General features: G+C 38.9%; 1 protein-coding gene across 3 annotated transcripts in view; it reads right to left on the bottom strand.

Moving 5' to 3' along the window:
- The window catches only part of DCAF6 (DDB1 and CUL4 associated factor 6), a 2,031,218-nt gene that overhangs the window by 844,667 nt on the left and 1,163,679 nt on the right, over positions 1-22,872 (bottom strand). The gene's annotated exons all lie outside the window — the stretch shown is intronic.

The raw sequence follows: 22,872 nt of genomic DNA, 5'->3' as shown, positions 1-22,872 counted from the left end.
TTTGGAAACAGCCTCTTCCTAACAGTAACACTAACCAAGAAAGGCTGAGACACTAAACATTTGATCACGCGCTCGCACACACAAACACACACACGGAAACCTATCCCTTTACCTGCCCTTTACCCTAACCAGCAAACACACACACACACACACACACACACACACACACACACACACACACACACACACACACACACAAACACATATACACAGACACAAAACTAAATCTATGCCCTTACCTAACCCTGATATACAAACATTTGAGAACAAGGGCACACAAAATGTGTTCCCTTATCTGGCCGTTATCCTAACCCACAAGCACTCGCACACACAACCCCAACCTCTTTCTGACAAAAATTACTTTGGAATGGAAAACGTTTGATTAACTGAATCTTTGGTAAAACCAGCCAGGACCTGAGAGAAAGCTGGTTACTTCTACAACCAAGAGGTATACATGCTAGCTTCAATTAACAGGTCCTCCTGTATCATGAGGGAACTGAAAACTTAAAACCAAGCCATTTAGACCCAGAAATGAATGACAAGAATAGTTTTGTTTTTTCCTCACAGAAATCTACAGTAAGATGCGACACCAGCAAAAATGGCACAGGAATCTTCTGCACCATGAAAAAAAGAACATGCCACAAATCAAAGATAACTGCATTATCCAGAATGACAAAATGGTTGACATCTGGAATGCTATATTCCCAGAAGACGTTCAGCAAATCATTGCCTCTTAATATGCAGCTTCAAGAGATAAAAATGGACGAGTATCTCAAAGCATCTGTTTATTCACTTCCATCGAGATGTGAACTTTGGAGTGAATCCACTGTTTAGGACATACTGCTAAGCAAGCACTGCCTTTCTACAGAGTGCATGACTCTGTGCATCTTTGCTTACTTAGGCACCACACAATGTACTGGTTAGTCAACAGGGTGAAGACAGGCCCACATATAGCTTTGTCTCAAAGTCGTTCAAGGATAGAAAACTATTCTTTATTCCAAATATCTGATGTGGCGCATTCCTCCAGGGGAATCATACTCGCTGTATCATTCAGGAGCTGAGGCAATCTGCTCACCCTGCAAGTGAAGTGTCCTTTATTAGAATCTGCAACATGTCCAGCTGCAGAAAGTCCCACAAGAATAATGGTGGGGACTTGTCCACCATTCTAGGGCCTAACAACAATGTCCAATATCAAAAAGCATATACAATAGTGTGATGATTCTAAAGCTACTAACTAAATCAACCACATTCTCAGATGTGTATAGGGCATCATATAGCAGGCATTAAGACTAGAAGACACAGCAGAAAAATTATAACCTGAACTAAGTGTGTCCTCACCCAGACAATCAATAGAATGACCTCCTAGGCCTTCTCCAAAGACTGGAATGACAGAATGGAAAATACTCGTTACCATGTCAACAGAGGCTGCTGTCCAGTCTGTGCTCCCCCTATGGATAGGAGTGCTCGGAGAAGGAACAATTCTAGAAATCCTTGGATAGTGCTACCACAAGACAGTTGTCCAGGTAACAGAATACAATGGAGATTCTTCTGGAAGGCTTTGACCACCATGGCTAACACACTAGTAAAAACTCTAAACACTAAGGAAAAGCACAAATGCAACACTTTGAACTGGAAGTGATATTCACCAAGAGCAAACAAGTGGCATATCCTTTGTAGCTCACTAATAATATTGTGCTATAGGGCATCCATCACATCCATGACCCATGAGCCAATTGGGACCAAGAAAAAACAAGAGTCAAACCACTATCCTTCCTGAAAAGTGGGATAGCTTCTACAGGTCCTCAAATAGAGTCTTGACCTGTCCCAAAAATTCCACTGACATAGACTGATCCCTTAGTGGAGCTTTTCCCGGGAAGAATGGGACAGCTTATGACATGGCAAAGAATGACCATAACTAGAACTCACTGGTCCATTTCGAGGGCTATCCAAGATGTAACAAACATGGAGAAACAATGCCTAATCTGGACAGACCATATGAAGTCAAGATAGCAGCAGAGCAGCTAGTGATGTTGTGCATTTTGGAGACTTGGCCAGTACTGGAGGAAGCAACAGTATGTGAAGCTTAAGGGCTTTCCTCAGGAGTCAAAGACTATTTTTTTCTTTTCTGGATGATCAAACTTAGAAAAGGAAGAAGAAGAAGTAGAGAGGCATCATAACGGTCATCCACAAAGGTGATGGACTATGTCCTTGTCCTGAGTTGGCCACACAAAAAAGATCTTTCCCCAAGTACGGAGCATCCCGGTCCTTGTTCCTGAGTTTCTCCTTCACAAAAGACAATCTCAGTCACTCCATGCTGCACACACAAACTACTAATGGTGTGAAGGTTCTACTTCAGCCCTACCTCTGAAATATTCATAACGTTTTACCCAAATTATTTCTAAACAAGTGTGATAAAACCTGGATAGGTGAAATGAGCAGCTGAGGGCTCCAAAGTACAAAGGAGCAAACTTGTGCATCTTTCCAAACTCTTACACTCCTCATCAGACAGAACAGTGACAAAATGCTGTGATCCCTGGAACTGCTGGTGGACAGAATGCAGCATGCAAAAGTTGACATTAGGATTCTTAGGTAAAAGCTCTTTTCATTCACATGGGTTTGTAAAAGGCATTCACCTTCATGGGTGCTAAAGGGACAGAGTCTCAGTGTCTTCAAGCAGCTCTAACAGAATCCTTACCAACTGGCTAAACAGCGGGGTAAACTTAGACATCTCAACCCTCTTCTCAAAACACTCTTCTAAACATTTATGGAAAATAAAGTAAGGCTCATGTCAACAAAGGAGTCATCAAGAGGTGATGCAGAAAGGTAGACACTTCACAAAAGCCAGACTGCCACAAAGTTCCATGCTCCCCACTATACATGGGACTATACTTGCATGCAGTACTAAACAAAAGCAAGCATGTGATAGACTTGAATCATTTTTTTTTGGAACTCTGAACCTACGAAATAAGTGAGAAAGACCCGAGCTAGGTAAAGCAAAAGCTTCAGACCAGAGTCCCTAAACATACCCCCAAGAGAAGTTATACATTTGCTCAAAGTCTAGGTCCTGAGATGTGAACTCTGTAATGGGATAACCTGATGGACGAGATTACTCTCCAGGTCCAGATTTCTCATCCTTGGATTCCACCCTATTATCTGGGAGCAATTTAACACAGAAGGCCCCTAGAATATACCCCAAAAGGTAGAAGAAAGAGAAACACCTTCCCTGAGCTCATATTTTCCTAAGGTATAGGAGAATTTAGTTGCTGATTTGAACCTTCATAAGCCAAGGATAAGTTCAACACTTTGAGGGATCAGGAGGCCAGCAGAACACTAGACTTATCTCTAGAGGGGTTGAGCCTCAACCTGGACTCTAAGAGTGTGCTGTTGTGGAGAAGTTTCAACTTTTGTTAGCGGCTGCATTCAGGACACTCATACATATGAAGGGCTCTCAACAGTTGTCTTTTTGGATGCAAACTAAGAAAAAAGTTTCACCATTTTCACGACTGACTGAAAAAATTAAATCACTAGCACTTATGGTGTTTTTGTTAACAATCACCCCTCCTAAAGAGTGAAAATGCAATGCAAGTATAGGTTCTGACTGATAAAATGAAGGCCAGATGGGTATTAATAGTGCTGTTGTTTAAACAAGCAAACCCAAGACTTTACTAAAAAATCAAGAATCTTGATCTGAACTGTGTAAAAGGAAAAGAAAAAGATGGTTTGGAGGACACGCTTACTTACATAGACAGCATACTATTTTCTAATGCATAATGGTACACAGCCAAAGATATCCATCCCCAAATGCAGGATCTTACAGAAAGTATACCAGATTGTGACTGATGGTGAAGAACAACACAAATAATAGTCCATCAAGAAGGATCCTCAATGCCAGATCAACCTATTCTTTATAAAGACTCTACAAGCTTGGTCAAACTCTGAGAAATGCTCTCCCACAGCCAGTCATGAAGGGCAGTTAGCGCCACTGAGCAACCCCAGAAGAATGTCCCTCTGAAAAATCTTTGTGGAGTCCACATAGACACAATACTACCTGATACATGACCAGTTTTCACTACTTACAAGAATATGTCTTCTTCTCAGAAGAGTAAGATTATCTAGAGAATGCAGTAGCAAAATAAGCTTGGTGGGGGCAATATACAAATCTCCATGGTGGTCACTGCCTGTTTTCTTACAAGTCCTGAATAATATCTTGGGACTTTTCCTCAGAAAGGGACATTCACAAAGGCATAGCACAACTCTTCTTTAAAGGAAAAAAATTATCAGCCACTCCATTCAGTGTGTGGACACATATCTAAGGCTGCAGGTCTGACAGCACTAACTTAAGAGTGGTCACTAGACAATCCCACTTAAGAAGCCTCTAGGAGAGTTTTCTAAATACCTTTTGGTCCTAGTTAAATAAAGTCCTGTGAGTTTTGTTAGTGCATTGTCCACTACAGAAGACTGGAAATGGGGTGGTTAAGACCAACACTTTACAGCAGTAGAGAAAAAGCCTTTCTTAACAAACCCATCCAAAGATCACTGCCTTTTCCATTGGTTACAAAGTGTGGCCTCAAAGGCTTACAGGAAATCAAAGATGTTCACCCAAACAGGCTTTTGTCCCAAAGATAAATGCATATGATATCTGCTTTCATAGAACCAAGAGGCTGTGGGTGCTTCCAGGCTGAAAAAATGGTATCCCTGAAGAAGTACGGGGTATGACAAGAGCCCCAAGACACTTCATCCTTCTTCCTAACTTAACAAGCTGTCCTTAGCTCTATACTATAGAATTACTACCCCCAAATGACCTCTATGATCAGAGGATAAACTCCTTCTCTCAACACATAAACCTATTAAATCTTCTGGACATCTACTCTTATTCTATAGCCAAACACTGGAACTCTCTACCTCCAACCATTAGAACAAACTTTAACCTTACCTTCAAACACTCTTTAAAAGAATTTTTATCCAAATCGTGGATCTGCTCTTATCCATATATCTGCTACTCTTGACCACTATTGACTTTTTGCTCCTCATCTACCTAGAATCTACTTTTCACTACTTATACCATTTTATTCCCTTATTACCTGTTCTACCCCCATCATCTTACTCCCTCTTTACCTATTCTCACTTTCCCTGCTCGCTCTTTTTGCAACTAATAATATTACTTGAACTGCTGCTACTTATATCAAAAATCCTTACCTTGCTAATTTTCCACCATCGTGCTTCTGTCTTTAAGATACATTCCTTGCTCACTACTGCTCATCTAATATTGTACTACATAGCTGGCTGTTCATCAGACCAATTCCCCTTTTGCTTAATTTGCTGTCATTTGCTTCTCAAATATATCTATTATTTTATAATGCAAACTATGTTACTGCTACTTTGTTTATGTAACTTGATGTACTTGGAGCTTTTCTCCTCGGCCTCCACTGAAAATGGGTACTTTTGTCCCAGTTGGGCTTTCCTGGAAAACAGACATCAATAAATAAATAAATAAAAATAAATAAATAAGTGAATCTCCTTTACAAAAAATAAGATTAAATGTATGCCAGTAGGTAAAGGACTCTAAGCTTAAGCATGTCTCTTAATGAAAGTGTCCATCTATGAGAGAACTATAAAAAGGAAACATCATTATTCTTAAACATCTCTGGTAAGGGGCAACTGCTTCACCAATAACCTTAAAGTATTCACTTGGGAAGGGAAGAAATCCTTACTCAAAACAGCACTTATTAGCAGGAGTCTTTCTTTATCTTGTGCCTCTGGTGAAGGCTGCAAACCATATTCTCATTTCTGATTTGATGATTGATTCCTCGTACTGTGGAGATAAGCAATTCTGGCAACACTGCAGTTTGAGAGGACTGTGTGAGATGTGCTCTCTAATTTTACACTTTGGAACTCATTCTGTCAAACGCCATTACTATATACGAGGTATACTTATTAAAATCCTTATAAGCTGACATCAGAAAGATACATTTTTCTACCCAGCTCATTCTGATTAAGGATGGCCACATATTCAGGGTTTCTGTGTTACTACTAGTCAACACCATGACAACCCCAAAGCTATTATATGGTGTCATAGTACGAAAATATATCTACAGAAGTAAATATATTTGCTTCCAAGACTATATATGTGTTTGGAAGTACAGAAATAAAGTCCTCAGTGGAAAATTAACTGCAATCACCAGGAATTCTCTCTCTGGAAAGATAAACAGAAAATGGAACCTTTGAATACAGACATTCAAATGTATTGCCACCTGCTCCTTCAGCTGTTCTGAAGAAAATCTAGGTCAAAGTTCATCACTGATGTTTGTGAAAACACACAGGAACTTTGTTTTTCTGTATTTATTTTTTTCGGGTATTATATGTGAGAAATCTACTTAAAATCTTTAAAAATATTTATTTAGAAGTGAGGAACTGGCAAAACAAAAACTATAGTAATGTTTTATACTGAGCTGTTGCTCGCATATAATTTGCTTACATTTTGTTGAATGTTAATGGCTTATGCTGTAATGTTATTAACTCTAACTGTAAATATTAATGGAAAGAAGTAAAGTTAGGTGTCTGTTACTGATTAGAACAGTTTAAAAGAATTAAGAATATGAAACTTAGAGGCAATTAGCAGCTGCTGTGTGCTGTTGTCATTTTCACATGCTGTAATCAAATTCTAATTCCAAGATGTAAAGCTTAGATCAGAACTACAGTTCACAATAGCTAAAAACACACATTCAAATTAAAGTAGTAGTAATTATTTTACATATAGTCAAGACTACTTATAATATTAGAATTACAAAGAGTAACTATCCTACGAATAATAAATAGGACATGCTGGAGGGACAGATTCATAACCCAGAGGCTCCCTTCACTCTGGAATAAAATCCCAGTCCAGGTTAGGCAGAGTCCCACATTGACTCTCTTCAAGAGGAATCTTGATGAGTGGATGGGAGATCGTAGGTTTACCCTGGCTATCACTTCTGTGTCACTGTTAGACAGAGGCACAGTATATTAACCTCAAAAAAAGGCATAGCAAAATTAATTTAAAATGGGTGGCGAAAGCCAAACACACTCTGGCTAGGCTTATAAATGCCCTAGGGCAGATAGCCTAGTATGAACCTATGTACCTATAAATGCACAATGAATAAAATATCTACTATTTAAGATTAATAAAAGAGTAGCATCAGTAATTTAAGGAATACATACATATAATACAATCTCTAATAGAGAGCTGATGATTAAATAGCTCTTTGATGAGAGATTCTAGAAATACAAATGATATAGAATGAGGATCTGAGGAAGGGAAATACCGAAAGTGCTTAGCCATCCTGAATGATGCACCTTTTGTATTTTTACATATTTTTCCACAAGGAAAATGATTTTTATCAAGTGTTCATTTCAATAAAGGATTTCAAGAGGTTTTGGATGTCCATGGTGGTTGGTTCGTGTTTTATTTAAGGTAATGGTACAGAATAAGGTAGAATATTAAGTGGGTAAATAAGACAGAAAAAATAAATTTAAACAAACTGCTTATAAGAATGAAATGTATTACATATACCTACATATGGCAGAAATGTGAATGTACAAGATCTTGTATAATTTAAATAAAACTCATAAAAATATTTGAAAATATTCTGAAAGCTGAAATTTGAAGCTTGGTTATATGTACTTTGAAGTTCTTTGCATACTGTATGTTATTAATGCAGTAAGACTATCTGAAATAACATATTTCATATGTCAGAACTGAGTGTTATATTGCTTTTTCATTACATTCCTTTTGATTACAAGTAAAGTAAATTTTTCAGTATTTCTGAACCCAGGAAAGGAGAATGGGATTTGAATTAAGCACATTTTAACTTCTGAATACAATACAGAAGGCATTTTTTTCTTTGGCTCCATAGAAATAGCAAGAGATTCTCTTTGACCTCAGTAATGTACATATTTTTATGAATTAATTTAATATGCTACAGGAATTTTACCCATTTTGTACTTTTAAAATTAATTCATAGCTTTTGTTAAATCTATAGAATATGTATACATCTTTTAACATGATATATATGTGCATCGATTTTCCTTTTGTATAATAGTTTAGTATGATAAGATTACCGGTCACCTGTACGTTTACACATATCTTTACCTCTTCAAGTCCCACTCTGTTCTACTTATTTATTTAGAGATGAAGTTACATTAATGTTGAATAAGCAAATAATTTAGGAATATTTAATGGATAATTTATACTACTATTGCATAAATAGTTGTACAGTACACTATTTGTTGGATTATTTAGTATTTGTGATTAACAGACAAGGATTATTAAACTTTTATGTAATAAAAGGGGAATAGTTTTAAATGGCAAAATATATAATTACATTAATAGTCTTTTATTATTTTAACTTGTATATAATATTATATTAACTATGTGTAAGTCATGGTAGCTGTTGGCTAGTTTTTTGATGAATTTTTAGGTACTGGTAGGTACAGAGACAGTATAGTAGTTTGGGTATCTGACAGGCATGATAGAAACTTTGGTATCCATGGTAGGTTGTGTTTTATTAATAATATATACAATTACAGTTGTAGAATTCTGTTTTAGTTATTTAAGAGTTTTAGTAATTTAGTAGCGGTGGCATTGTTGCCTCACAGCAAGAGGTTCTCCCATTCAATTCTCAGCTTGGGTTCGGAGTGCCTTCTGTGTGGAGTCTGCATGTCCTTCCCGTGGTCGAGTGGGCGTTCGAAAGACATGCGTTGAATGGGCGTGCCTTCATTGAAGGTTGGGTGTCGGGCTGGCAACTCGACACCATAAAAAAAATCAAAAAACAACTGCCAGTCATTAGCAGACTGGAGTTCCGCTGTGGCAATTCCTAACTGGGAAAAAACGAAAGACAAATAACAAACAGTAATTTAGTCTGTAGAAAGGAAGAATTTAAAAAATGTGTAATGTTAAGATAGTGTTGGAGGAATGCGTTTGCGTCTTATACAGAATTAAATTAATATGGTGGATAAATGCGTCATACTATCTTTTAAAAGAAATCTGTTTAAATAAGCAGTGTGGATGGTTTTAACCTACTACTTATTATCGTAAATGGATTCAATAATGGCAACAAAAGGAAATCATTAATGAGATATCTAAAATTAAACAGAAGAGACATTATCCATCGCACGAGTCTCTTGCAAGAATATAAAGATATATATACATTATTTAAATAACTTAGGTTAAGAAATATTACCATCTGCTTCTTTTAACAAAAAAAAAAAAAAAGAACTGCTATACTTTGGAGAAAAGCTACTGTAATGTCTAAGGCCATGGAATCCATTAATGATCTCAAAGGAATGTATATATTTGTAACAGCTAAGTATAATAGCAAACTCTATAAACTAGATCATTTTTAATAGATCCCAGGAATAGGTGCAAGAGGGATGAAAGATTACTTAAACTTACTAAAAAGTTACCGTAAGGGTAGTTTAATTTGATCAGGACAGTTTATCTGCATATCTAGTATAGAAGATACAAGTGAACAGACGAATGCTAACATTTTGGCATCAACTAAATTACTAAACAGATGGATTTGCAATAATAAGTTAGTTGATTTAATAGTAAAGGCAGAGTATAAGTCATTGTTCTTCATTCATTATTTTTATGCACATGGGACACAAACTGGGATTGATATGATTTATGCCTCTACAGATTTACTTAATAAAGTGAATTATTTTAAAACTATTCATTGTCTTTTATCTGAGCATAATGCGTTAAGTATTAATATATTAATGGATATAAGGAAATTTCAGATTATTCATAAAATCCCAATATATATGATGAAATTAAAAAACTTAAAATGTACCTTAAGGAACAAATTGAGAATTTTTTTTTCTCTGAATGATAATGGTCAGGTTAGTAAGGTCATATTATGGGACTCTCTAAAAATGCATATCAAAGATAGAATGGGAAAATGGACTAGTAATAAAATGAAAGAGTAGGATAAAGAGTTGTTAGAAATACAAGATAAAATACACAAAGTAAGGTTTGAAAACAAAGAAATTATAATACTGAAGTCATTAAAAAATAATGACAAAATATCAAACGTTTTTAACGCATAAAATGGAGACAGCTTTAGAAAAAATAAAATTGCACAGTTACACGATGACTTCAAAAAATCTACTAAATCCTCACACTAATATGCGTACTTTAGACATAGGAAATGCTTAATATTTAAAAACAATCCATGAAGATCTTAATATAAAAATAATAATCCTGATAACTACAAAATTGACAAGCATTTAAAGAAAAATGTTACTAATAAAACTTAATGACCAACAAATATCTATGTTGAACAAGCCTATTTATTACCCTAACAGAAGTTAAAGATGCCTAAAAAAGGGAAAATGGTAAAGCTCCAGTGTTAGATGGTTTAAGTGTGGAATTATATAGTCTGCTTCTGTTAAATATTTTAGAATCACTGAGTGACGTTTTCAAGATAATTTAGAGTGACAAAATAATTCCTCCCTCATGGAAATTTCATGTAATCTCACATACACTTAAACAAGGAAAGGATAATAAGTTAGTTTTCTCATAAAGACCTATTTCATTACTAAATGTAGACTATAAAATAATTACTTCCATCTTCGCTACATGATTAAGCGATATAGTAGATTAATTAAGAATGATCAAACAGTATTTACAGTCAATGGATCAACATACAATAATATAAAAAGAGTAGTAACTATCTTAGATTTATTAAAAGGAATGAACAACCAACTGGCCTAATTAGCTTAGATATCGAGAGAGCTTTTGATTCTGTAGATTTGTACTACTTGTTTAAAATTTTAGAAGCGTTTGCATTTCCACAACAATTTATTGGAATATTAAAAAAAAAAACTGTATAGAGACTCCAAAGCATATGTTAAAACTGGATCTTATATTTATCAAGGATTCACTTTAAACAAGCACAAAGCAAGGGCATCCACTTTCCCTTATACTATTTGTGTTAGTTACTGAAACCTTAGCTAGTGGTATAAGAAATGAAAAAAAATATGGATTCTCAATTAACAAGGACTGCCAATCTAAAATATAGCTTTTTCAGGATGATCTTTACTAACTAAAGCTGATTAAATTATTCAATCTAAGAAACAGATGAGGAAACTGACACACTTCAAGAAGTATCACTGCTGAAATTTAATAACACTGAAACTTTAGTGTTAAATCAATTACCAGATAGCAAGTTAAAAGATAAATATAAACATAATTGGGAAAGAAAAGAACTAAAAATATTTAGGAATAAAGATCTATCAAGATGTGAGATTAAGATCTTTAATAATTTTGAAAAAATAATTGAAGTGTTACTTCTTAGCAAAAATGGAATGCATTTTTTTTACTTTTGAGGACAAGGTACTACTTATTAAAATGATTACATTACTCAAGATTTTTAATATATATATATATATATATATATATATATATATATATATATATATATATATAGGTCGAGACCATATAATCGAACATTTGAATGTTTGAAAATGTGAAACAAAAAAAAAAAAACACAACAAAAAAACGAAACAGTGCTACAGACCCCCCGCCCCCCACTATTTAAATATACCAACTCCGAGTTCGCACTACACTGCAGTAAAGGGAAATCTTCCTGCTCCGTGCTCTATGGAGATCCCCATTCAGACTGTTCAAGTTTTTAAAAGTTCGATCATATGATCTCGGCCATATGAAAGTCGAGCTTTTAAAAGTTCGACCATCTGAAGGGGACTCATATATATACACACACACACACACACACACACACACACACACACACACACACACACACACACACATTATTCAATATCTTTAATACCTGACAAAAAAGTTTTACAGAAAATGGAAAAAAAAATGTCAACTTTATTTTTGTGGTATCCTAAAAATCTGAGAATTGTTTATATAAATCAAATAAGATTATGGGAGCATGCTAGTATTAACTTCCCAGCCATAGAATCTTATTCTACTGTTGTAAATTTTAACAATGTCATACTCTGGATAGACTCAACTTACACTAGTCAATGGAAAACCAATCAGGAACAGATTACACTAAATTCGTGTGAGTTTACTAAATATAATAAATTCAAAATGTGTAACAATTCTTTCATCTGGTTAATAAAAATTTACCTTAGAAGGAAATTCATTTCAATCTTTAGACTCTGTATAAATGAAATCAATTCTTAAAACAATTAAGAAATATGTTTTCAAAACTCAATTAATATCAAAATGGAAGTATTTGTGCTTTCCCACTACACACACCTCTAGATTTAAGGAACCTCAGAACAATGTTAAAATGAAGTTACTAAAAAGGAATGGATTGGTATTATAGTCTGAATGCTTCAAAAATGAAAATCTAAGTCGCAATAAAATTTAATGAAAGATTATAAGTTGGGTGACTCTGTTAACCAGTTAATTTTATCCATCCATAAGAAATTAAATGAATCTGTAAATAATATGAGTGAAGAGGAAAAGAGCAATAGTACTCCATTATATGACTACATGAATGCTATCATCAAAAGTAAACTGGCCTACAAAGGAAGCATGTCCAATTTATATAAGCTAATTAGAAATAATAATACTTTTGATGCAAAATTGTGCAAATTTTAAGACAGTAGTGGACTGTGACTCAATGGATGGTAAGAATATATTTTTTTACTTCCATCAGTTAGTCAAACTTCTTCAAGTGTATACTGGCAAGTTTTTATGTGGAAATATATACATAGAGCATTTGTTACTTCCTATAAAATCTCCAAGTTTATTAAAGTGACTTCTTCAGTTTTTTGGAGATGTAGTAAAGATATAAAAGCTGATTGGGCACATGTTTATGGACTGTGAAAAATTAAATGTATATTGGGAAAAGATATATATATTTTTAAGGGATTAAAACATTGGAGAACATGAAGATCTCTCCAAACACCATTATATTGGGTGACTTCAACTACCCAAACATAGACTGGGAGCATTACTCAAGCCCCAACACCCTAGCCCAAAGGTTCCTGGAATTTATAAACTCAAATGCCATGGAACAACTAGTCACAACTCCCACAAGAGGGGAAAACATACTTGACCTGATCATCACCAACATGGGGACCCTATGCTCCACACCAGAAGTATACCCCTCATTGGTAAGATCAGACCATAAATTAATTTCACTGGATATCCAAAACCCGACCCCACCCCCAGCCCAGAAAACCACAGTGAAAAACTTTTCAAAAGCAAACTTTACACTACTCAAAACTGAGGTGGAATCCTTCAAGGCCCCCGGGCCAGTGGAAACTACGGCCCAAACCACAGAATCCTATATAAACGCATTCTATGGACACCTCCAGGAATGCATGGATCATGCTATCCCAAACAAAACCAAGACCCAATCGTCCAAAGGCAGGCGTCCAGTCTGGTGGACCCCAGCCATAGATAAGTTGTACAACAGAAGGAGGAAGCTACTACATGATAGAGCAAAGTCCCTAAAAGGGAAGGCATCTCTGATCAGTGCTAGCAAAAAATTACGATCCCTCATAAAATCCTCCAAGGCCAGCTTCGAGAGAAAAATTGCACAGGTCACTGAAGACAATCACAAGGCTTTCTTTAGCTATGTTAAGAACCTGGGATGCAACTCCCAGATATGCTCAGAGTTGATTCTAAACGACAAAAAATACACTGAACCCACAGACATTGCCAACATCCTGGCAGACAGGTTCAGTGCAAACTCCCCCCCCTTCCCCCCCAAAAGAGCAAATATCTATCCCAGCAGAGTGCAGCCTCCCTAACATCTCAGATGCTCAGGTGAAAGCCGTCCTCTCCAAAGCAAAAAACACTGCTTCAATGGGGCCAGACGGTGTCCCGGGTTGCGTCCTACATGAACTCCAAGAAGAACTAAACCCTGACGTAAAACTGGTGTACAATCTCAGCCTCACTACAGGATATGTACACAAAGAATGGCGTACAGCAACAGTGGTCCCACTCCACAAAGGTGGTGCCTCAACGGACCCTGTTAACTATCGCCCAATAAGCTTAACTAGCTTTATCTGCAAGGCCATGGAGAGGATCATCATGGAACTCATAAACAAAGACATTGGGGACCTACAGACATTAGATCCTACCCAATTCGGCTTTGTCAAGGACAGATCCTGCCTCTTGAACCTGGTTGACTTTTTCGAAACAGTCACCAAGGCCATAGATGAAGGGAAGGTAATCCACACAGCCTATCTGGACCTCGCAAAGGCATTTGACACAATACCCCACTCGGGCATCATAGATAAGCTATCCAGCTTAAATATAAACAACTATGTCACAAGATGGGTTGCTAACTGGCTCAAAGACAGAACCCACAGAGTCAGAATTGCTGGAGCCATGTCAGACTTGAAACCGGTTACAAGTGGTGTCCCACAAGGCTCTGTCCTGGGACCTCTCTTGTTCGGCATATACTTCTCCGAGGTACAGGCCAACACGGGAGGACTATGGCTGACCAAGTTTGCAGATGACTGCAAACTGGGCACCATAATTGACTCTCCAGCTGACACGAACATCCTCCAAAAAGGTCTCACAGAGATGGATAACTGGTGCCAGAGCCATGGCCTAAAGCTAAATGCCAAAAAGTGGATAGTCATACCCTTTGGCAAAAACAAAGTGCCCACAAATTACCACATAGGTGGTAACCCATTAAGTACGGAAGAAGTAATTAGGGACCTGGGGACCCAAGTTGATAGCAATCTCTCCTTTCACAAACACATTGCCAAAGTGGTTAGAAAGACCTTCTACATAGCTCACATTATCACGAAAGGATTCACATCTAGATCAAGTGAGGTAATAGTGCCCCTTTATTCATCCCTCATCAGGCCCATCATAGAATACAATGCCCCTTTTGGGATGTACCTTACCCGACACCTGCAGCAACTAGAAAGACCCCAAAAGTACCTCACAAAGAGGATCAAGGGACTCAAACAGATCCCATATGCTGCCCGGTTAAAAAAACTCCAGCTCTACTCAGTTGCATACCGCCTACTTCGAGGCGATCTATGCCTGACATACAAAGCTATGTCCAACCCAGAATTAATGGACATGCTCCACCTCAGAAAATCTAAATCCCTTAGAACCACGCGCTCGAGGGACTTGAACCTCAGCACAGAAATAAATAGAACATGCTGGAGGGACAGATTCATAACCCAGAGGCTCCCTTCACTCTGGAATAGAATCCCAGTCCATGTTAGGCAGAGCACTTCACTGACTCTCTTCAAGAGGAATCTTGATGAGTGGATGGGAGATCGTAGGTTTACCCCGGGGATTACTTCTGTGTCACTACTAGACAGAGGCACAGTAAACTAACCTTAAAAAGGGCACAGCAAGCTCAAATCAAAGGGTGGTGAAAGCCAAACACACTCGGGCTAGGCTTATAAATGCCCCAGGACAGCTAGCCTAGTATGAACCTATGATAAATGTTCTTTAAGTAGATTAGTAATACTAATGATGGTTCCATTTCCTGTATCCATAAAAGCCAATATTTTGGAGTCTTTTGGCAGTTGCTAGAAAAGTTATTACAAAAATATGAAACTGAACTCAGTTCTTATGTTCAAAGAATTTTTAAATTTAACAGCAGTATTATGTAAAACTGAAAACGAAGTGATCAGAATAATAACTATAAACCATACTAAGACTTTTTGTGTTTGGGATAACTTTGAAATGTTCCTACTGAAATAGCAAGACTTTTAATGTGTTAAGTATATAAGATGTCCAATTTGTAATGTGAAACGAAGGTACAAATCTTTGACCAAGTGGCTGCAGCACAGATATTGTCAATGGAAGTTCCTGATGAGAAGGCAGAGGAAGAAGTCATCGCTCTAGTAGAATGAGCTCTAGGAGGATGATGCAATTCCAAACATTTTTGAGAATAAATCAGTAATCCATTTAGTCATAGTAATTTTGGAAACTGCATGACCTATGCGGTTAGAGGAAAAGGAGACAAAACTGATCAGACTTCCTGTACTGTTTTGTTTTGTGAAGATAAAAACATAGTTGTCCATGAACATCAAGAAGATGCAGCATACATTTGCCCTTATTAGTAAAGTTTGGAAAGAAAACTAGCAACTGAATGGACTGATTAATGTTAGTCTCTGTGGCCATTTTATGCAGAAAAGAAGGGTTGGTTCATAGAGACACCCTATCTTTATGGAAAATAATGTAAAGAGGCCAAGCTGATTAAGGTCTGGAGCTCAGAATTCCAAGAAAGAAACTTCATATCACATTTGTTTGCTGGTTCAAAGGGTTCCTGAGTCAACCCTTGGAGGAACACTGTGATCCTAAGGAGGAGAGAAGTCCTTTATTGGAGGTCTAAAGAGAAACATTCCTTTCATGAAAGCTTTATGTAATCTGGAAGTTGTCAAAGAAGAGGATTAATTTCCAGTGTGGAAGTTGGATATGACAGCTAACTGAAGTTCAATAGTAGAAAAATTGGTCCCTTCCTTAAAAAGGGTAGTGAGAAAAAGAGGGATGGCGAAAGTAGGAGCTGAGAAACCGTCAATATTCTCTTTGGAAGCCCATATAGAAAACCTTTTCCATTTGCTTCTATAGACTTTCTTGGTGGACGCATTTCTGGGAATCCAAGATAATGTCATGAACCGGGGAAGTGAGCCTGGACTGTCTTACAATTACTGGAAGTGGAGAAACCATGGGGTTAGTTTGAGGATGTGGACATTAGGATGTTGAATTCCTGATGGGTGAGATAAGAGATTCCAAGTGGGCTCCAGTATCCAAGGAGGACATTTTAAGTGAGACTATAGGAAGGGGAACCATACATGTCGAGGCCAGAAGGGGGCAATTAGGATGACTAAGCTCTTCAGTCTGCTTGCGTGCTGTAGAAACTTTGGAAGCAGTGGAAGAGGGGGATAGGCATAGAGGAGACCTGGGGGCCAATCGTGAAATGCAGCATCGCTTGGTGACTCTCCTGGGGGGAATGGGGGTCAGAGTGAAGTACTTGCTGCACTTCTTGTTGAAGGGAGAGGTAAAGAGATCACAGCAAGGCTGGCCCAAATGACTGAAAATCATGTTAGCTGTTTGACTGAGGGGCTACTCGTAAGGAATTAGAATGGATCTGCTGAGTCTGTCTGCCAGCAAGTTGGTTTTCCCCGGTATGTGCATTGCAATTAGAAAGAGGTCTGAAGAAATAGTCTATTCCTAGACCCTCGTGGCCTCTCTGCACAATGGGTAGGAACAAGTACCTCTTGTTTATTGAAGTACCAGATTACTGACATGTTGTCTGTGTGTATTGAAATAGTCCCTATGGGGAGAAAGCCCTGAAAGGCTTGCAAACTTACAAGGACTGCTCTCATCTCTAGGACACTGATATACAACTTGGTCTCTGAGGAGGACCACATGCCTTGGACTATCTTTCTTTTGAAATGTAGCCCCCCCCCCCAGCTGGGAAGCATCCTTGTGGCTATTAGGGGAGGAAGAGAGAATGGCCTGCCCAAAAACAGGTCTGACTGGATCCACCACTGAATATGACGTTTGCAAATTGGAGTGAGTTTGATGGGAAAGATAGGGACTGGTAAAGAACAGACAACTGTACTGTCAAGGTCCACTGGAGGATTCGCATGAAGAGCCTTGTTAGAGGGAATAGAATAATGGCAACTGACAATGATCCAAGAGTTTGCAACACTAGTTCTGCTGGTGGGGGCAGACGAGACAGTAAGTCCCACACCTGGTTTCTCAAAGATGTGATGTAATGAAGAGGTAAAGATGCCACTTGTGTCATAGTATCCAGTTGAGGTCCTATAAATTCTTAATAAATTCTAGTGTCTATACAAGAGTCAGGTTTGATTTGGCAAGATTTACTGTTATGCCTAGGGAGTTGGAGATTTGAAGCAAGCAATCCCTGTCTTGTAGAAGTTGATACCTGACTGGGGTGGTGAGGAGCCAGTCATTGAGACAGGGAAACACCTGGAATCCTTTCGGCCTCAGGTGAGCTGCCAGAACTGCCATACATTTGGTGAATATCCGGGGACTGTGGTGAGTCCAAAGTGCAGTGCTTTGAACTGGTAATGACAGGCACCCAGCCAAAAGCACAGGTGTCTCCTGGAGGGCCTGTCTTATTTTGATAAGACAGTATGCATCTTGAATATCTAAGGGCACATCTAACTGTCATGGTGCAGAAAACGCTGAACCATAACCACTTGTAACTTTGCCTTCTTTACATGCTGATTCAAACTGCTTAGATCTAGAATTGGTCTCACATCACCTGTTTTCTTTGGCACTAAAAAGAAGCAGGAATAAGTTCCAAATCCTGTCTAGTCTCGTTTCTGACCTCCTGGATGACTCTTTTTTTGTAGCAGCTTTTGAACTTCTTGAGCTGCAAACTCCCTCTGACTGGGTAGAATGTGAGGGAGCTTTTTCCTTGTAACAGCATGTGAAAGGGAAAATGGAAAGTAGTAACCTCTGGATATTCGGCTTAGCACCCATGCATTGTTTGTAAGATTTGGCCGGGCATCCAGGTGCAGGGAAACATGACCCCCCAACTGCCTCCAGAGGTGGACAGTGCTTCAGGAGCACTGATAGGGCTTATCAGAGAAGACGTCTCTGAAGCCCTGGTTCTGCAGACCCCCTGTGCCCCAGGAGTGATGTCTGCCACTGAACCCTCCCTCCTCTGAGGAAGTGCCCCTGCATGGGTCTTGAAAAGGTCCTTGAGCCTTCCAGAACCATGTTTTCTTCCCACCTCAATGGTTTCTAAAGAACATTCGTTGAGGAGTAGAAAACTTGACTCGAACAGCAGACAGGATCTTTCCTTGCTGTTCGTTGTGGGTAAGGATATCCTTTCACTGATGGCTTGAATAAGGAGGAGCCATCAAAGGGAGCATTACCAAAAGATGCCCTGAAGGGTTCAGCAAAGTTGCATAGCCTCATCCTGGCATGTCTCCTAATGGCAATGCCTGAACCAGCTGCACAGTGGAAAATCAGCCTCACTGATGAATTTGCAACAGACCAAAGAGAAGCCAACTGGGGAGAAACCTTCTCGAGATTCTCCACAGACACGGACTTGGTGACAGAGCTGAAAAGCTCCTTGATCAAATCTCTCTGTAAGTGAGTAAAATATGCCAGGTAATTCAACAACCTCAATACAAATATGGCTGAGGCATAGATGCACTTACCAAATCTGTCCATCGCTCTGGACTCCCTGTTCAGTGGATGGACACAGGAACTCTGCTCACCTATCTCCTTCTTAGTGGCTGCTGTCACAACTATGGCATCAACAGGGACACCTTTACCCCAATGGGTTCTGTCTAATGGAGGGACTAGAAATTTATCTGGGTGGTTGGGGATTAGCTCAACAGTGTTAGGTTATTTCCAAGCCCGGCAGGAAACTAGATCAATGAGTTCATCCACTGTGACCCCGAGACGTAAAAGGGTCATCCGCAAAAGCCTCCAAAAACACCAACACCTCAGAAGGAGGAGGTTGCAAAAATCAGCTACCCTCCTGTTTAAGGATTTCCAGAATGTCTTCAAAGGAGATGTCATCAGGTGGCGATCGAGGAGATCCTTCTCCCACATCAAAGTCAGTGCCTTCAGTGCGGAACTCCATAGCCACCTCCTGCACATTTTCTTCCACAGAACCTCTTCCTTGAGGTGTTCAGGAGAGGTGTTGGAAAAAGGGGGGATCCCACTAGGGAATGAGTGTGGAGGCATCCTGCAGCTAGCTGACACAGAGGAACAGAAATGATGGGCTCAGAGCTCAGACCTGATAAGGGGGCAAGGGGTAGGACCCGAGATATGAAAGAATGGTTCTCTATGCAGACAGAAGGCCCTTTCTACTACCAGGAAGGCTGACAGACCACTGGACCCCCCCCCCATCAGAGCCAATGCAGCTGAGAACGAGAGGTTGGGGCCAAACCCAGATCCGAGCCTTCGGGAGAGAATTGGACACAAGCTGTCAAGAGCCAAGGCACCAAGGGGAGTGATCGATCCAACAAAGTAGGAGCCGAATCCAACCCCTTGGACCCAGCACCAATCTCTCAGATCTGAGACCTGCCCTGATCCAACGGCATTAAAGTAAAGATGGTCATGGAAACCTCTGGAGTCGAAGAAGGGCGCTTCCTCGGATCTGATGCTGACCATCTCAGGTATCTTGGATCCTGAGACTCCGAGACCACAGGTCTGATCAGAGAAGGAGACAGTCTGGGCTGGTCAGGTGCACTCACAAATCCGACAGGGGATGGAGGTGGCAGGACACCCATCTGGATCTAAGCACTGAGAAATCGCCAAACCATCCTGTCCATATCTGCCTCAGACAAGCTCCTAGAAGATCTGGATGAATCCATGCAGGCAGGTCTAGAATGTTTTCAAGGGGTTTCAAACAGTTGAGAGGGTGGAGCAGTAGAAACAGTCTTCAATGCACGTTCAGGCATTTGGCTCCTAGCTATCAGATCCAAGGGTCTGGGATCCAAGTAGGAGGTGGGTGGTACAGGAGAACTTGTGATGGTTATAACACCTGTCAGATCCAAAGAAGGTGGTATTGGCTTCAGATACAAAATTTTCCTAAGTTTTCAAGGTGGCTCCGAGGAAGCCCTTGTTGACTTTTCGAGTGCATGCTTTTTGGAGTCATGAGAGTATTATTGGTGGGGGTTTGAGCCGCAGAGGCTGGGAGTAAAGCCTTAATCATTAATTTTTTCGTTGGTCTAAAAGTGCCCTTGGGTTGAACGAGTCACAAATCTCACAAGCAGTGTTGAGATGTTCTGGCCCCAGGCAATACACACACTTCTTGTGGGCATCTGAACTGGGAAACTTATGCCCACAAGAAGTGCATTTCTTAAAGTCAGTTTTGTCAGACATGGTCACACTATAATTAACTGTACATGACAAAAAGTTAAACTGCACACCTACACAAAGTTACCACACTGCAGGTGCAATGAATATCAAAACAATGCAACACTTTACAAGGGAATAACACTCAAGAATTGCAAAAAAAACCTCTATAAACTAAAAGTGTATCTAACCTCTTTTTTTTTTTTTTTTTTTTTTTTTTTAACCCAGCAATAAGGTTACAAGTATAAACGGGGCCAAAGGCCCAATGGATGAAAGATCAGGAAAACAAAAACCTCCTAACGCCAGCAAACTGCTAGAAACAATAAAGGGAGGTGGAGAGAAACAACTAACACTAATATATAAAAAATTTTTGAATTGGAACTCTGAAAAATAGCCAAACAAATGATACTCTCATACTCATGATTCAGTCACAGTCTTGTTCTGAGGAGTTAGGGATGGCATACAGCATTATGTGTAGAGGGAAGAGTTCGAGATTCAGATCCAAGTCTTGTAAATGCGGCCAAGCTGGATCCAAGGATCTGTAATTCATTCGTGACAAAGAATGAAAATGACATCAGATACAGCTGCTAAACAGATTAAGACAGCAAAACTTCAAGCTACAGAAGCAAAAATGTAAATTAAAAGTGGCAATCCAGATTTGTGACGTGAATGAAGTCAGTTTTGTCCCCAGATTGGTTGTTTTAGAAGTAAAATTGATAGCACAATTAAAACATTTTATTCTATGTGTTTTAGTGAGTCAGTGAATAGTGTCATCACCCTGTTATAAAAATAATATGAATGTATGGTGAAATTCATGTTTGTTGAAGATATAATCTATGAATGGGGCCTGTCATGATGTTCTCCATTTCACCAGCAGATAATCTAAAAATCCCCCCCTTCTCATTGTTGTGGTTGTGATTAAAGTGTTTGAAAAAGTTAAAAGGGGGCAAAAGTTGTTTGTAAAAAAGAATTGCAAATCATTTGTTATAGAACTCATAACATTACTCATAAAAAACAGCATGGCAAAAATTGGAAAACCTTTTGAACAAATACTGATAACTTCTCATAGGTTCATAGGTAGGTACTAGGCTATTGGCCCTGGGGCCTATATAAGCCTAGCCAAAAATGTTCCCTGGCTTTCGTCACCGAAGAAAATTATTTTCCTGTGCCCCTGTCAAGCAGTGCCACAGAAGTGATCCTCAGGATAACTTTTCTGTTTCCCATCCAGTCGTCAAGATTTTTCTTAAAGAGGGCCAGTGAGGAGCTTTGCTTGACATGAATGTTTGTTCCAGAGTATGTGAAGTCTCTGGGACAGGAATCTATCCCTCCAGCATGTTCTGTTTATTGTGGTGCCAAGGTTTAGGTCCCTGGAGATTGTATTTTGGAGAGGCTGGGATTTCTTTAAGTGTAGCATGTCCAACAGCTTTGGGTTGGACATAGCTTTGTTGTGTATGTTAGGGAGAGATCGCCTCTGAGTAGGCAACATGCGACGGAGTAGAGCTGGAGTTTTTTTAGATAGTTTGCGTATGGCATCTGTTTGAGGCTGGTAATCCTCTTAGTGAGGTATTTCTGTGGCCTTTCCAATTGTTGTAGGTGTCTTGTGAGATACATGCCAAGCGGGGCATCGTACTCTATAATGGGTCTGATGAGGGATGAGTAGAGAAGAACCTTTTTTCTAGAGGAGAACCCTTTTGTGATGAGGTGTGCCATGTAGAAGGATTTCCTGACTACTGTGGCGATGTGGTTATCAAAGGAGAGACTACTGTCCACCTGTGTCCCCAGGTCTCTTATCACACTTTCAGTGTTTAGTGAGCTACGGCCTTTGTGATAGTTCATGGGTACCAAGTTTTTCCCAAAGGGGCTGACAAAGAACTTTTTGGCATTGAGCTTGAGGTCATCGATAAAATGATTGTTTATCATGGATGAATGTAAATATTGTAAATAGTTTTGTTACTGTTTTATTGTATTTGCTATATGTACATTTGCGTATGCTTATAATGAAAACAAAATAAAAATGTTTTTGAAAAAAAAAAAATTAAAAGGGGCAAGTGCAGGAATACCTGCAACAAAGGCAC

This window comes from Protopterus annectens, chromosome 5.part0 (assembly GCF_019279795.1).
Source record: "Protopterus annectens isolate FY-2018-M chromosome 5.part0, PAN1.0, whole genome shotgun sequence".
In the NCBI taxonomy this organism is placed as follows: domain Eukaryota; kingdom Metazoa; phylum Chordata; order Ceratodontiformes; family Protopteridae; genus Protopterus; species Protopterus annectens.
The sequence above is the reverse complement of the archived record's forward strand: the minus strand, read 5'-3'. Positions and strand labels throughout refer to the sequence as shown.